The sequence below is a fragment of the Rhinolophus sinicus genome, chromosome 2 (assembly GCF_057876585.1).
Source record: "Rhinolophus sinicus isolate RSI-liver-muscle chromosome 2, RSI-T2T, whole genome shotgun sequence".
Lineage (NCBI taxonomy): Eukaryota > Metazoa > Chordata > Mammalia > Chiroptera > Rhinolophidae > Rhinolophus > Rhinolophus sinicus.
Genome location: NC_142502.1, coordinates 121,435,141 through 121,450,585, shown reverse-complemented (window position 1 = coordinate 121,450,585; position 15,445 = coordinate 121,435,141). Strand labels below are relative to the sequence as shown.

Sequence of the window (15,445 nt, the reverse complement as noted above, 5' to 3'; positions counted from 1 at the left end):
TGCCGCGGGCTGCCCCGGGCGCCTGGCGCCGTCGGAGGTGCCCTGGCAGGGGAAGGGGGGAAAGGAGGTAGGGAGTTCGGCCCCGGTCGGGGAGTGGACAGCTAGTGCCACCAGCATGTGACGGACGCGCCACTTTTATGATGGTCATTATGTGATGCTGCTCTACGTTTCCTTGGGGTAAAGACCTTGCGTGCCGTCCCTGCCATCGGAGGGTGGGAGGGAATTATGATGAGCTTCGCTCAGAGTGCGGGGTTAGGAAGGGAAAAGCGTCCGAACTTGTAGAAAAGTTTTATAAGGGTTTATTTGAGACAGATTTTGAGGACACACCTGGAAGCAAAATCTCAATGCATTGAGAAAGTGCTCTGCAGAATGGCAGCTTTATAGCTTATTTTATACATGAGACGCCGAAGAGGAGATGCAAGAAGGTGCATGAAACCAATGGTGGTAGATTAAGGAGGCAGGAGAAAGCCAAGTGTGTGTGTGGGGGAAATCTCTAAGATTGTATAATAAGTAAAATGGAGAGATATGTACCGTGTTTCCCCGAAAATAAGACCTAGCCAGACCATCATCTCTAATGTGTACTTCGGAACAAAAATTAATATAAGACCCGGTCTTACATAATATAATATAATAATAATACAATATAATATAATACCGGGTCTTATGTAATATAATATAAGACCAGGTCTTATATTAATTTTTGCTCCAAAGATGCATTAGAGCTGATTGTCTGGCTAGGTCTTATTTTTGGGGAAACACGGTATTTCTTTTACCTTAGTGGGTACAGGATAGTGAATAATGAACATTTACAGCACGTAGAGATGGTATGCAGGACACAAGTTAACAATGAATGAGGAGTGTGGGGACAGAACCCCAGAGAGCAGTTTCCAGTCTCTCGGCCTCACATAGGAAGGTGCTGGCTCAGGTAGTAGATGGTCATCAACTGTGACTAGTTGGCCATCGGCTGTTACTGGTTAGCCATTAGTCACTGATATAACTGCCATGGCTAAGCTAGCAAGGGGTGGTGTGGCATGGTGTGGCGGAGTGTGGATTGCAGATTGCAGAGAGGCGGATTACAGTTAGCAAGTGAGGTTGGCTGGCAGAGACAAGTGGACGGCGGGTTGCGGGTTGTGTGGCTCCTGCTTCCTGTGTCTCCAACCCAGCCGCCAGCAAGAGTACAGTTGTATGAGTCCTCTATCTATGGCTCTGTTGGTTTTCCTTTCTGGCCTCACCATGTCCTGTGTTCTTATGTGGGGAGCGGGACTAGAGACCCAGCATGACAAGGAGTTTCATAGTTTTGTGTTCTGGTCTTGTGGTCTGGTGCCTGTGGTTATGCCTCAGAGGGGTCTGGAAAAGAAAATCACTATGACATTTCAAAAGTATGTTATCCTACATGCATAAGAACAATGGACAGGGCTCAGTTAAGATAATGATCGACCTTTGTGAAGGAAGGTGAGATGTGACTACCTACCATGACGTGTCCAGTTAGGAATTTATGATCAGATCGTCCTGTGTGCTTACTTTTGGTCACTGAGCTTGTCAGGCCTGCCATGTTGCCCTCCAATAACTTGTTGGGCATAGACCCTTTTTCGTTCCCAGGGTTGGCCTTGGTGGTGACCAGCTTCAGATGGAAGACACCAAGACCTAGGGCACTAGTTGGCTGTGACTGACCTGGAGTAAGTTAATTTGGCCCCTCCAAGAGCACTTTCCCTGGTGATGTGTGCAAATGTGAACAAGACAGAGACGGTTTCTGCCTGAATTGAGGGTAGAGTTTCCTGGAATAATAATAAATGCACAGTAAATAAACATGATAAAATAATAAATATACAATAAGTAAAAAAATAAAAACAAATAAAACAACATTTTGACAAGTGATGTAAGAAAGCATGGTCTCAATGTGGAGACTGAAGACGTGAGCTGCTTTAGAAAGGCAGCTTGGAGGAGGTGACATATAAGCTGAGAAGAGTTGAAAGGAGATATCTGAAAATTTCTGAACACTGAGAGATCAGAGAGGTAGGGAAGTAGGCAGGGGTGCAGATCATTCAGGACCCAAAAGGCCATGGCAGAGATTTGGGATTTTATTCTGACTGCAGTAAAGTTAGCACAGTGCCTGACACATGGTAAGTACTTAATAAATATTAACTATGATTAGTAGTCCCGCTTTTGTTTAGGAACTTATTTCATTACTTACTCCTCTCACTCTGGTATCAGGAAGAGTCAGGTTTTACTGAAATTTTGATGAAAATCTATTCAGTTGTGTTGCTGAATTACAACATCTGTTGAATTCAGTCTTTCAGAGTTTCTCATGGGAAAGTTAGGGTACTGTTTAGGGAAGAATGAAATAATGAAATTAGAATGGAGACATGTGTTTGGGTCCAGATGAAACTGATAATCTTGAACCTCCAAGTCACTCAGCCTTTTTTTCCAGTAGAAGTAGTTTGTCCTTCCGTATCTGAGGAAACTAGCCTTCTTGTTCTTGAAAATTGTGTGATTTTCCCATCTGGGGTAGATGCCTTGAAGAGGGATGCTCATGTTCAAGACCTATCCAAACCACCTAGTGTGGTTGCTAGATAAATAGCCAGGGTAAAATCTTAGTATGCTCCAGGGGGCAGGTAGACACTACAACTTTGGAGGAAATTGCTTACACACCAAGGGAATTGAAAGACTGCTAATATATAATCAGCAGAGACCTTGGAGTTCTCCTGGCCTCTTGGGAAGTTCCTTACAAACAGTTGACTGAAGAAGAAACAACTAAGGCTGGTTTACAAATAGATCTGCATGATATTCTGGTACAACCTGAAAGTGTATAGCTGTAGCGCTGCAGTGCTACACGGGTAACTTTGAAGGACAGTGGTGCAGGAAGGAAAACCTTGCCATTGGCTGGAACTTCACGTGGTACTTTGGTTATTCACTTTGCCTGGAGTGAGAGCCAAATATGAATTACACTATTCATGGGCAATGTCAAATAGGCTAGATATAACTGACTTGGAAGTTCAGTGACATATAAGTCTGGAGAAGAGATGTGTATGGATGTGTCAAATGGGGCACAGGGTGTAGAAGATATTTTTGTCCTATGTGAATGTCTACCAGTGGGTATCTACTGCAGAGGAGGCTCTTAAAAATGAGGTGGACAAAATGATGTGCTCTTTGGATGTCCCCACCCACACTAGTATTTCTTCGATGGGCTCATTAACAAAATAGCTATGGTGGCAGAGATGGAGGCTATATGTGGTCTCACTTTTATCAGTGATACTGCTTAATTTCTAATCTACCAGCAGCAGAAACTATCATTTAGTTCTTGCTATGCCACCATTCCCTGGGGAAACAACCCAACAGAAGGCTGATTTTATTGGACCTCTACTAGTATTATGGGAAGTGCAGAGATTCATCCTCAGTGGAATACACAAGTATTTTGCATCTATATTTTCCTTCTTTATTCCTACTACTTCTAACAACACTGTTCATGGTCTCACAGAGTACCTTATGTGGTATTTTTACATAGTATGGCTCCTGATCAATGTAATGTACTCACTTCACTGCAGATGAAATAAAGCAGTAGTATCATCCTTAGTGAATTAACTGATCTTATCACATTACCCATCACCCAGAAGAATGGAGGCTTACTGAAGGCTCAGTTATAGCGCTAAATGGAAGATGACACCCTAAACGAATGGGGTTCTGTCTTCAAGCATATGGTGTATCTGTTGAATTAGAGACCATTATATAGTGCTGTCTCGTCTTTATCCAGAAGATATAGCTTGGGAAGGGTAGAAGTGGTAGTGGCTCCTCTCACAATTATACCTAATACCCCATCTTGGCAACTTTGGCAGACCTCTGGTTTTGAGGTCTCTGATCACAAGAGGGCAATGTGTCCACCAGGGGACATAGCAAGGGTTCTGTTGAATTAGAAGATGAGACCATGTTTATGTTTTTGACGTCGTATTTTAGATCTTTTTGTTTTGTGTGTTCCCTAACTTATTGTAGTTATAGTTTATTTTGTTACTTTTAACCTTCATACTAGCTTTTTAAGTATCTGATTTAGTGTTTATTATATGTTTGCCTTTACCAGTGAGGTTTTTCCTTTCATATATTTTCTCATTTCTGGTTATGGCCTTTTCTGCTTACAGAGAGAGGATCCTTTAACATTTCTTATAAAACCAATTTAGTGGTAATGAACTTCTTTAGTGTTTGCTTGTCTGGGGAACTCTTTAGCTGTCCTTCAATTCTGAATGCTATCCTTGGGTAGAGTATTCTGAGTTTTAAGTTTCTTTCAGCACTTTAAATGTAATCTACCACTCCCTTTTGGCTTATAAAGTTTCTGTCTCAGAGAAATGAGCTGGTTGCCTTATGGGGTGGTTGCCCTTTTATGTGAGTAGTTGTTTTCCTCTTGCTGCCTTCAAGATTCTCTTTTAACTTTGGCCATTTTAATTGCAATATATCTTGGTTTGGATCTCTTTGGATTCAGCTTGTTTGGAACTCTGTGCTTTCTGGACCTAAATGTCTGTTTCCTTCCCCAGGTTAGGAAAGTTCTCAGCTATTATTTCTTCAGTTAAACTTCTGCCCCTGTCTTTATTCTCTTTCTGGAATCCCTATAATGTGATTGTTAGTGTGCTAGATGTTGTCCTAGAGGTCCCTTAAATTATATATATGATTAGTATTATTCTTTTACCTTCTTGCTGTTCTGAGAGATTTCCACTAATCCATTCTTCTATATTATCTAATCTGCTGGTGATTTCTTCTAGTGTACTTTTTCATTTTAATTTTTCTGTTCTTCAGCTCAAATTGGTTCTTTATTACATTTTCTAACTCTTAGTTGAAATTCTCACTGAGTTCTCTTTTACTCGCAAGTTTGGTGAGCATCCGTATGACTATTATTTTGAATTCTTTAGCAGGCAAATTACTTATTTCTGTTTTGTAAGGATTTTTTTCTGGATTTTTTTTTTTTTCTTGTTCCTTCATTTGAAATATATGCCTCAGTGTTCTCATTTTGTTTGACCTTCTGTGTTGGTTTCTGCGAATTAGATGAAATAGTTATCTCTCCCAGTCTTGAAAATGTGGCCTCACGTAGAAACAACCTCACTATGGGTTGTGTATGGTTTTGGCAGACTGGTTGGAGCTGGGGTGTGCATGTACAGTGCCTGAAGTGCCAGCCGGCAGGGCCCAGCAGGCTTGAGATGGGGTAGCCCAGTGCGTGTGAGTATGCAGTGGTGCCCTGTTGGTTCAGCTGTCCGGGGCTGAAGTGGGCTCTGGGCCATGTGGCGCGGTGTGCGTGTGCACGGTGGTGCCCTGGCTGTCCAGGCTGGAGCTGGCTCTGGGCAGGGCAGCGGGGAATGTTCTGGGGCAGCCTTGCACATCGAGCAGAGGATTCCAGATAGGATCCTGGATAGAGGTTCCAGTTGCATTGTGTAAACATACAAAATATAAACAGTTGTGCTCACCGGCACCCCCCGCAATCCCGTCGTTCCCCACTCTTCTCCATGTGGTCTCTCTCTCGTTTACTGTACAGAAGTTGTTTCAGTCATCCCTCAGTTGTCTCTCAGGAAGAATTGATCTATACGTAGGTGTTTATTTGGGGTGCCTGTGGGACGGGGAAAGTTTAGCATCTCCTACGCTGTCATCTTGTCCCCATCTCTTGCCTAAGATAGTTTGATTGTCACAGCTAGGGGTGTGCTACTAGCACATCTAGTGAGTTGGAGACTAGAGATACTGCTAAAATTCTACAATTTTACAATTCACAGGACAGCATCCCACCCCCCACAACAGAGTTATCCAGTACATAATATCCATAGCGCTGAGACACTGCTCTAGTGCTACCTTGTGTTTAAGGTGTTGGCTACTTTGTTAGAGCATTTCCATTATATCTGCTCCCCTCTTGGCTTTGGGTCTTCCCTCTGTACTGTGCCTCAGAGCCAATCTTTGTCTTGCAGTTCTAGGGTATATTCCATCATCATTTCTAGTTGGCACTTGTGAGCACGTTGGTGGTTGGCAGAGGGGAGAGCATCTTTGGTGTTCTGACTATGTCTCAGCCAGGCATAATCTTAGAAAGGAACTGTCTCAGGTACTAAGAACCTGAGTCTCTAGGATGTGGCCTTCTCAAGTGTTCCCATCCCTCTTTCAGTTGTAGTGCCGGGCCTGGCAACAGATATTCCAGTTCCTGTCTTATGTAGAGAGGTGTTTTGGTTTGTTTGTTTTAATGGACTTATTTAGAACAGTTTGAGGTTCACAGAAGCACAGCATAAAATACAGAGAGTTTTCATGTACTCCCTACCCCCATGCATGCACAGACTCCCTGATTATCAACACCCCCCACTCAGTGGCACATTTGTTATAATTGATGAACCTACATTCACACATCATTATCACACAAAGTCCATAGTGTGCATTCGGGCTGACTCTTGGTGCTGTGCATCCTGTGGGTTTGGAAAAATGTCTAATGGCATGTATCCACCATTGTGGTATCATACAGGAGAGTTTCACTGCCCCAAAATTCTGATGCTCTGTGTATATTCTTGCTTCTTTCTCAGGGGGAAAAGTTCCTTCCTTCCTCCCTTCCTCCTTCCTTCCTCCCTTCCTTCCTTCCTCTTTTCCTCCCTCCCTTTCTTTCTTCTTTTTTTTTTAACTTGTCTTACTCAGCTAAAAGTGTTTCCACCATGTGACAGTTTTGTTCTTCTTCTCCATGCAGAATAAGGCTTTTGTTCTACAGGGGAGATAGGTGGATAGAGTTTGGCAGTGGCTACTTTTCTGCTCCCCTAGCCAACACTGGTGGGAGACGACTCTTAGGATTCTTCCATCTTCTCTGTAAGCACCAGGTAGTGATGTGGGTATCCAGGTGTGTTCCTGGGATCGTGATCTCACTGTTGGCAAGGAATGGAAATGTGGATTGGAGAGGCAAATTTAAGCGGACACAGTTTTATTGTAAAGAGCAAGAGAAAAGCTCTCAGGGAGAGGGGGACCTGAAAATGGAATGCCCCGCAGGCTAAGCTGCACCTATATGTCCTGAGTCTGCAATCTTCAAGTTGTTTACCAGAAGCTGATTGCCCCAACCTCTTCCCCCGCCCAGCCTTCCCACCCCTATACCTGGGTTGGTGTCTTGGCTGATTCTGCAGTTTGATATGGTAGCCCCTCCAGCCCAGTTCCCTTCTCCACATTTTTTTGCCAGCTACTTTGAAACTGTTTCTCTGGGCCTTGATGTCCTCTACCTCGGTCCTGTCCCTGACTGCCTATGACTTTCTTATCTCAATCTCCCCACTGATGATGTAACCCTACCTGCCTTTAGAGGGAGGGGCAAAGACCGCTCTGGCTGCTTCCTGCTGAGAAAGGGAAGAGTATCGGCCAGCAGTGGGCTAGTCGGTCAAAGGGCGGTCTAGTGGTCAGTGGTAGATGGGTGGGTTTTGGAGGTCCATGTGCGGCTCCATGTTGAGTACCATTTATAGCTTTATTGTTTCTAGATGAGAAGAGATAAACCGAATGAGCAGATTGAGGATGCAGGGTCTGAATGAGAGCAGAAAGAGGACTAGCAGAGGGGCCAGCAGGGGCCATAGCCCCATAGAGTTGAGCGCTCTGGGATGTCCACCACCAGTCTGAGAGATTTTCGATGGAAGTTACGAGTTCATTTACAGTGTCTAAGTGGGTGACCACAGACCCAGAATGATTTATGTAGAAACAGCATCTCTCTTTTAGGTAGGCACATGTCCCCCCTACATAAGAAGTTAATAAGTCTAGGGCCCATCTGTTTTAAAGAGCCCCCCCTACTAGTGAATCTACCTGTTGGGTAAGCTTCCGTATTCCAGTAGTGGTTTATTTTAAAAATTATTCTAGTTGGCCCACTAAGGCAGTAATGGATGCTCCTAAAATCCAGGTTAGAAGTGGGATTAGAACCAGCGCTACTGCGACCCTCCATGCTCTGGGGTGCAGTTGTTTCAAAACATGTGGCATGTAGCTGGTGCTGGGAGCATACCATGTTTCCCCGAAAATAAGACTGGGTCATCTATTAAGGTTTGCTCCAAAAGACGCATTAGGGCTTACGTTCAGGGGATGTCATCCTGAAAAATCATGCTAGGGCTTATTTTCTGGTTAGGTTTTATTTTCGGGGAAACACAGTAGTCTGCCATGGGAGCTAGGAAAGCAAGGCTACAGAGGTCGGTCCAGCTAGGGGGTAGGCTTTGGTGCCACAGAAGAAAAAGAGACCTTGCTCAGGTATTAGATTAAGATTAAACCTGTATGTATAGAGGGTTTGGGGTTTGCCCACACTGGAGGACGTTCCACTCAGTTTTTGCCAAATTAAAGTTAGATCCATGTTGAGTCTATCGGAGACTGTGGAAGCTAAAGCGCTTGAGGGGTAGGTTTTTAGGGAGAACCGGTGAGTGCAGAGGAGCAGTCCTGAGGCCCAAGTGACCTGTGATGTGTTGCAGACTACATGAGACCATCCTGTGGAACAGGATAGGTTTGTGGTGGGTGTAAGGGATGCCCTCCTTAGGGGGGACAGGGGGTCGTGAGGCACATGTGATATTTGGTGGGGGTTTTATTTGCCGGTAGCGTGTTATAATTCGAGGAATTCCAATGTTCTTCCCCTGAATCGGTGGTGACCTTGAAAGTGAATTTACATTGGGAAAAGAGAAGCTCCCCAGGGAATAATTCCAGGCATACAGGTTGAATAACATTTTCACAGCAAAGCCAAAAGATGGCCGAAGTACTAAGGCTTAGCCTATCTAGCCAGGCGAGAGTCTGGGTTTCATTCGACTGGGGACTCGGTCGTCTCTTGCTCTCCATGCCCTCCCTCAATGTGGTCAGAAACAGTCCGTCAATGGCCTTGTTGGGGAAACGGCTAGTGTAAGAAATGGAGGGGGTAACAGTGTAATTAGTTCATAGCCAGGTGTAAATAGGGGCAGGAATAGTGGTCCCCAGGGATTTCCTTCCACGGATCTAGCAATCAGTTAGGTAAAAGGCGGCTGCCATCAGCTGGACCCATTCTGAGATTCCCTCTGCCTGGAGGGCACAGGTGGCAGCCAGAAGGAGAACAAGGGACACGAACCCTGCGGTCATGCTGGACTTCGGGAAGGTTTCATAGGACCACTAGGGTGAGTTCTAAGAATACGATGCAGATCAGCCACAAACTCAAGCCTGCCCACGAGAGACCGTGGCAGGGAAGGGGTGTCGGGTCTAGGGCAGCACAGATGAGGGTGAATGGTAAGAAAGAGGAAAAAGGCAAGTATTAGGAGAATGTAACCCCACTATCGTCCCTCTGGGGTTAAGTCCCACCATCCGGGTACTTATCTGAATGGTGCAGGATTACTTTCAGACCTCCTTGGGGATGGCTGGAGTATTCAGGGCTGGGATCTACAGGTGTCCAGGGCTTACCTGAGATGGTGGATCCAGGAGTTGAATTCTGGCACCTTAAATGCTGTGGGAGTGGAAAGGATTGCCATGTAGGGCCTTTCCAGACCAGGTCTAGACTAGGAGACAGAGGGAAGGGTTTTAATAAGCACTTCATCACCTGGCGAAAACAGGGGCTGCCTTTTTCTCTGGGTTGTGATCCTGGTATCTGTTGGATGGCCTGTTGGAATTGGGCTAGAGAGGTAACATGCTGGGTTAATTCTATGGTTTCACGGTCTACTAGTAGGTCATTTGTTAGGAAGGACCTGCCATAGAGCATCTCAAGGGGGCTTAGGCCCCATTTGTTGGAGTTTTTTCGAATACAAAGGAGAGCTATAGGGGGCAAGGTGATCCAGCTTTGGCTAGTTTCTTGGGATAGCCTTTGAAGATGTCTTTTAATAATGCCATTGGTCTTTTCTACCTGGCCAGAGAACTGGGCGGGCTGTCCACACACAGTGGAGATGGTGGTTTATTGCCAAGGCTTTAGAGACTCCTTCGGTGACTGAGGATTTGAAAGAGGGTCCATTGTCACTTTGGAGGGACCCGGGGAGACCAAACCTGGGTACGATTTCTGTGATTAGAGCTTTAACTATCTCTATAGCTTGTTCAGTCCTTCAGGGAAAGGCCTCAACACAATGTGTGAAGGTGCCTACTAGGAGATATTTGTATCCTTTTGCTTTGGCATTTGGGTGAAATCTAACTGCCAGTCCTCCCCTGGATATTTACCCTGCCTTTGTATTCCCGTGGGTCTTTGAAGATGTGTTAGGGGGTTGTTTCTATGGCAGACCTCACAGGAGGTAAGGATGTTTTTTATAGTTTTGCGAATATCTTTGCCTGTGAATAACCGTTGAGCCATCTGTACGGTTTTATCCCACCCTAAATGGAAGGTCTGGTGTAGGGTTTTGAGGACCTTCCACTGATTTGCTGCTGGGAGGTGGAGAGGGCCATCCTCACTCTGTAGCCATCCAAAGGCATATAAGTGTAGCCCGTCTCTTTGTCAACTGTTGTTCTTGTGTGCATTGGGGCCTGATATGTGCTGCCAATCTGTCCCAGCTGTTGTGGGAGCTAGTTTGGCGGCATTTTTGGCCTCCTGATCTGCTAGACAATTACCTTCAGAAACCTCGTCATTTCCCCTTTGGTGTCCCTTGCAATGTCTGACCGCTATTTTTGGGGGGAAGTGTACTGAATGGAGTAACCAATTGATCTCCCGATGATATTTGATGGGAGACCCAGTGGCTGTTAAGAGATTTCTTTTTTTCCAGGTGATTCAACGGCACGTAAACCTAAGTAGGCATATTTGGAGTCAGTAAATATGTTAGCCCTTTTGTCTTGGCTCAGTTCCAAGGCTCAGGTGAGGGCAGTAAGTTGAGCTAGCTGAGCTAGTCCCGGGGGTCAGGCCTTTTCTTCTATGGTCTCATGCAAAGTGACTACGGCATAGTCAGCTTGGCGGCCCCGTTTCCCATCAGTGAAGAGCGTCCACTCTGGGTTGTCTGGGGGCACATCCTGCAAGTCCCACCTGGCCGCATAGGTCTGTGCTAACACTTGTTGACAGTCGTGTGTGAGCCCTGTGTCACCCTCAGGGAGGACAATGGCAGGGTTTAAGGTAGAGCATGTCCTGATCTGTGTGATCGGGCCTTCTAGCTGCAGGGCCTGGCATTTTAAGAGACGAGCATCTGTGAGCTGCCTGGCTAGTTTCAGTGTTTAGTAATCCCTGAGTGTGGTGTGGGGTGTGTACTGTGAGGTCTTGCTCCAGGGTGAGTTTGAGGGCCTCGGGTACTAGAAGGGCAGTTGCTGCAAACGTCCAGAGGCAGGCAGGCCACCTGCGAGCTACTAAGTCCAGCTCCTTGCTTAAATACCCTATCGGTTATTGGGCAGGCCCTTTTTGTTGGGTCAAGACCCCCAGCGCCATTCCTTTTCTCTCTGTGATATGTAAGTTGTAGGGCCCCCTGGTCGGAAGGCTCAAAGCCGGGGCTGTTAGTAAAGCCTGTTTCGGGAGGTTAAAGGCCTGCTTGCCCTCAGGGTTCCGAGCACCAGGTGCGTCGTGGCTTCCTGTGTGTCTTTGATTATTTGGTACAGAAGTCTGGCTGTTTCCCCATAGCCAAGGATGCATAGAAGCAATATCCTGTTAAGCCAAGAAAATCACTAAGTTGCCTAAGAATTCTGGGGAGGGGGTACGTGGAAATGGGTTAGACCCTTTCTGGCCCTAGCGCTCTCTGTCCTTCCGAAAGCGTTAAGCCCAAATATTTCACTGTGGTCTGGCACATCTGGGCTTTGGCCTTAGAAATTTTGTAACCCCTTGTAGCCAGGAAGTTTAGGAGGGCAGTTGTTCTGTGGCTTATAAGACTCTGGGGAAGGGAGCGCACAAGAGATCATCTACATATTGTAACAGGGTACACTGGTCGGAGAAGTCGGACAGGTCCTTTGAGAGGACCTGTCCAAATAAATGGGGGCTGTCCCTAAACTCCTGGGGAAGGACCGTCCATGTGAGCTGTGAGGTCTGGCTTTCGGGGGTCCTCAAAGGCTAAAAGGTACTGCGAGTCAGGGTGTAAGGGTAAGCAGAAGAAGGCATCTTTCAAGTCTAAGACAGTAAACCATTTGGTTTCTTTAGGTATTTGGCCTAAAAGTATGTAAGGATTTGGGACTATAGGGTGTATGGGGACGACCGTGTCATTGATGGCCGGAGGTCCTGTACCAACTGCCAGTCTCCGCTGGGTTTTCGGACTCCCAGGATAGGGGTGTGACAAGGACTGTTACATGTCCTGAGGAGCGCTGCCTTTTTAAGGTTATTGATAACTGAGATTAGCCCTTGTCGAGTCTAGGTTTTAAAGGCTACTGCCTCCTGCAAGGAAACGTGTGGGGGTCCTTGAGGTAAACACAATTGGGGTAGCCATTAGGGCACGGCCGACTATTCCGGTCTCGGTCCAGAGCTCAGGGTCAATGTCTGTTTCTATTGCTGGGTGGCAGTTGGGAATTTGTCCAGGGGCTAGGAGGGCTATGGTTCCGGGTTATGTCATGAGATCTCTTTCCAGCAGGGGAGTAGGACTTCCTGGCATGACCAAAAAGGAATGAGAAAACAATAAGTCACCCCACAAACACCCTAGGGGTTGTGAGAAGTATTTGGTGACTTTTCGGTTACTCCGCGGATGGTAACACAGTGATTTGTGAGTGTCCCTGGGTTAGAGGAGGATGGAGAAAGTGGCTCCTGTATCCAGGAGGAAGTCAACAGGCTCCCCGTCTATTTTTAGGAGTACCTAGGGTCAGGGGTCCCTGTGGGCAACTGGGACGTGGGAACCATTGTCAAGAGCCTCGGGCTCCCTCAGTCTCATGTGGGGGATTGGCTGGATGCGCTGGCCCTGCGCGTTGAGGCTCCTGAGTACATTCCAATTTCCAGTGGTCTCCTCCACAGAGGGGCCATGGTCGGGGTGGTCTCCGTGTTGCCCCCAGTGCCCCGACCGTCCACATTGATAACAGTTGGATTTTCCCCTGATCTCCTGTGGGACAGTGGCCTGAAGGGCTGCTACAAGCATCTCCATTTTCCTTTTGATCTTTTTTACTTTATTTTGTGCCTCCTCCTGGTCTCGATTATAAAACGCAGTGTTGGCTACCTTAAACAATTGTTCTATGTGCCGTTGGGCCCCAGAGCCAATTTTTGTAGCTTTCTGCAGATATCTGGGGCAGCCTGAGTTACAGACTTGGCCCTAAAGATTATGTCTCCTTCCAGGGTGTCTGATAGGGGTGTGCTGGATCAGGGCCTCCCTGAGACTCTCTAAAAAGGCTGAGGGGTTCTTGTCTGATCCCTGACTGAAGGTGGAGGGTTTAGAATAATTGAGGGGCTTAGGCCAGGTCTTTTTTAAGCCATCCAAGATACATGCCAGAAAATGCTTCCTCTGCCAGTTTCCTATGGCGGTGTCGGGGCCCCATTGGGGATCATTGGTGGGTACTGCCTGCTTTCCTGTGAGGAAGGGCTCCCTGACAGGATCTCATCCTGTCTTTTCATCATGATATACTAGAAATTGATCATCCCCGAATGGCTCAGCGGCTTGTAGAGCCACTTGTCTTTCAGAGCTGGTAAGTGTCTGAGTAAGGATTAACATGGTGTCCTTTCATGAGAATTTGAAAACGTGGGTTAGGTTTTGGAAAGCCTCTATGTATTTGTCTGGGTCATCTGAAAAATTTCCTGTCTTCCTTTATTTATTTGAAGTCTTGTAGGGAGAAAAGGACCTGGACTTGGACCGGGCTGAATTCTCCTGGCATCCCTTGTAATGGCAAGACATGTGCCCTATGGGTGGGGTGGCCATGGGCAGGCAGTCCTGGGTAAGGAGGATGCTGAGGGATAAGTCGGGCCTGCAGAGGGAGGGGGAAGGTGAGAGGCCTGAGGAGAGACCTCTGGGTAGGTATGTTGTTCCTGTAATCCGACCTTAAGTGGTGGGGAAAGTGTCTGTCTAAGGAGAAGCCTTCGGTGGAGCGGGCATGAGACCAGGGCCAGCAGGCCGGGTCAATGTTACATTTCTTGCATAAGTTTGGATCATCCCTCAGGGCTAAAAAGGCCTGAACATATGGAATTTCAGACCATTGACCTTCCCGTCTATGGAATCGGTCTAATTGGATTATGGTATTGTAATTGATACTTCTCTCAGGAGGCCAGGTCTCCCCATCTTCTAATTTGTACTGGGGCCACGCTTCGGAGCAAAAGAATATGACACACTGTTTGTTCAGGGTCTGGGGGTCAAATTTATCCCAGTGTCTTATGATGCATTTCAGGGGGGTGTGGGCGGTTGAGGGCTGATTGCCCATTCTGAAAGGGAGGAAGGAGAGGAAAAGGGTCCCTTTATTTCTCTTTCTCCTGCTACTCTGCGTAGGGCGTCCCCTAGAGCCTAGGTCTAACACACTGCATGACCAGGAGCTAGATTGTGGGGAGTCGCAGGCTGCCAGGATTCGTCATGCTCACCTGGGCCACCTGACCTGGACCCCGAGTGAATGCTTGCCCACCCCTGTGATCGGAGACCTGTATAATGCATGGCCGACGATGGGTCATCTTAGGGTGTATGGATGGAGGCCACGGCTCTGGGCATCCCTGAAATTGATGGCCCGGGCTATGTAGAAGTGACTCCGTTTGAAGAGAATGGAGATGAGGGTGTAAATGGCCCAGACCTGGAGGGAGGGGGACTCTAAGGAGTCCCAGTCCTGATGTGGGCTAAGGAAAAGGTTGCAAAAGCCCAAAAGGCCTCAAAGAAAGAGGATTCCTTAACGTAGGGGAATCGGGTCTATGGGAAGTAACTGGTGACTCTGCCGGAGGGGTGGCAAAAACAGAGGTGTAAGAGAAAGGGGGCAAGATATTTCGGCCACCATGGATGGAGGCCCAAGTGAGCATGGGCCGCCAGGCAAGAGCTAATGAGGCAGGAGTGGGCCAGGGAACAGAAACAACAGGGTGCTGGGTGGGATCCTCAGGGCAACACCGTCTACGGTTGAGGGCCTGGAGGAGATCCCAGTGGGACTCGAGGAGGAATTCCACCAGGTGTTTGAAGAGAAAGTCCCTGGTGACTAAGGAAGTGTGGTAAAGCCAAGGTCCGTTTTCTTACCTTAGATGTCGCGAGGAATAATGTGTCAGGCAGGTGAGGAGGTCTAACACGAAAGGCCCCGGACCAACGTCTCACAAACCGTCAAAAATAGGAGAGGCTGAAAAGAGAACGACAGTATGGGAGGGGTCGGTCCAAGGCACCTGTTTGGGCTGTCGGACCGGCATGGGACCACGGAGACCTTTAGGACCCACTGTAGTGTCACTATGGCCAGGGTCCCGCAGTTGTTATCCTAGGTCCGTTCCAATGGTCATGCGCCGAGGACGTACCCCTCTCCGCAGAGAAAGAGAAATCGAGCAGCAGGTGGCTGACATTCCTGATACAAATCAGGGGATCCGCGCCTCTAGTCCCAGAAGACCTGTCCACTGAGTCTTAGAGATTGGCAGCCACGCTAGTCGCCTTTAAATGGCTGACGGAGGCCCAATTTTCGTGTGACAGGAGAAAGGGAAGAAAATGATGAAGGCCCGGGATGGGCAAGTAGAAAGGCAAAGATAATA

The 15,445-nt window shown here is 47.2% G+C and overlaps 1 protein-coding gene across 1 annotated transcript in view; it reads left to right on the top strand.

Moving 5' to 3' along the window:
- Positions 1-6: 6 nt before the first annotated feature.
- Positions 7-15,445, top strand: part of TMEM182 (transmembrane protein 182) — a 90,264-nt gene continuing 74,825 nt past the window's right edge. Inside the window, exon 1 of the mRNA XM_088795998.1 lies at positions 7-177. The gene's annotated coding sequence lies outside the window, so the exon portion shown is untranslated. The remainder of the gene's footprint in view (positions 178-15,445) is intronic.